We start from the raw sequence: 1,720 nt of genomic DNA, 5'->3' as shown, positions 1-1,720 counted from the left end.
TACAGGGTCCCCAATGAAGGAGTTAGAGAAAGGACCGAAGGAGCCGAAGGGTTTGCAGCCCCTTAGGATGAGAGACAAATCTTAGTTCATTCTGAAAGCTACCAACATTCGACCTGCATAACCAGGTAAATATGAGACCTACTGAAATTCTCCAATAAACCTGCTTTGTATTTTGTCTTTGGTACTTATTTTAGTTGCTATCCATGGAGGGGGCATTTCATCTTTCCAAGTAGAGTATATATTTCTCAAGGATGGAGATTATTTTGTTCACAAGATCCAGTACCGTGTTTCGAGGAGGGGAAATGCTAAACAATGAATCTTTGCCAGAATGCTAGGATAAAGAAGCTTCTGAAAATCTAGTTATATGAGCTGCTGTCCTGAGTCCACTTCTTCCTCGGGGGTAGCCATGCTCATAGTGTACTGGGCTAGATTGGAGGGAGAGAAGCTTAGCGGGATGGATGCCTGCAGGCAGGGTGTTGGTTGGCGGTTAGTACATGGGCAAAGAACACACACTCTGGAATAGCTTTAGAGAACTGGTTCACTTAGAGGGCCTGGAGAAAGGGGTATTTATTCCCTTAGGAAGGTGGCCAGGGTCTCTAGGGCAAGGTTTGTGTGGCCATGTTCAACTGGCCAGGACAGCAGTGTTGGAAGGTTCTTTATTTGCATACTCAGGGGCTGTAGCTCAGGCATGTACGTGCCTGAGTGTGTGGGAATCTTATCCGGTCAAACAAGGAGTGAAACCTGACAACCGTCAGGGTAAAAAAAATCTTACTAGGATTGATAGTGGGACATGGTGCCAGGTTGTGGGGGAGGAGGGAGCCAAATCCTGCTCTCCTTATCTGAGATATCTAGGGTTGAAGCTTTCCTTGACCCTTCCTCCATAGTCCTGGGCCGTTATGATCCCATATTGATCAGGACTTTGAAAGAACAAGAGATTGGTATAAAGACTATCTAATGGTAGATAGGAGAACTGTCTTGGGTCCCATGAGAAACTACATGGATCCCTTCCCTGTTTTTTTTTTTTAATTGGATATTTTCTTTTTTTACATTTGTTATCCCCTTTCCTGGTCTCCCCCAAGAAAGCCCCTATCCCATTCCTCCCCCTGCTTCTATGAGGGTGTTCCCCTACCTACCCACTCCCTCTTCCCTGCCCTCACATTCCCCTACACTGGGGCATTGAGCCTTCACAGGACCAAAGGCCTCTTCTCCCATTGATGCCCAACAAGGCCGTCCTCTGCTACATGTACAGCTGGAGCCATGGGTCCCTCCATTCGTACTCTTTGGTTGGTGGCTTAGTCCCTGGGAGCTCTGGGGGATCTGGCTGGTTGATATTGTTGTTCTTATGGGGTTGCAAAGCCCTTCAGCATGGATCACTTCCCTTAAGGATGCCCCATAGACACGCACACATTTCCCAGGTGTTCCTCACTGCCATGAATCATCCTCAGGGTTCAAACAACAGCCTTTTGAGGTTCAAGGAGTCATCCTGTTTTGATGGTGTTTTAATTTTAAAATTTGCCTTCAAGTACACTTTCTCTGATAGTTGGGAGAGGACCTAGAAGACATTGAAGTTCTAGGGGACATTAAAAAAAGTATTTTGGAAGTCAGAGAAAGATGAAAATAACTCCAAGTCAAGCTGCGTTGTTTATTATTTATCAAGTACACACGCAAAGCTGAGTGTGCTGCTTTGCTCACCTCTACAACAGGCTTCCGAGGGGCAGCT

This window comes from Mastomys coucha, unplaced genomic scaffold (genome assembly GCF_008632895.1).
Source record: "Mastomys coucha isolate ucsf_1 unplaced genomic scaffold, UCSF_Mcou_1 pScaffold4, whole genome shotgun sequence".
In the NCBI taxonomy this organism is placed as follows: domain Eukaryota; kingdom Metazoa; phylum Chordata; class Mammalia; order Rodentia; family Muridae; genus Mastomys; species Mastomys coucha.
Note: the sequence above shows the minus strand (reverse complement) of the source record.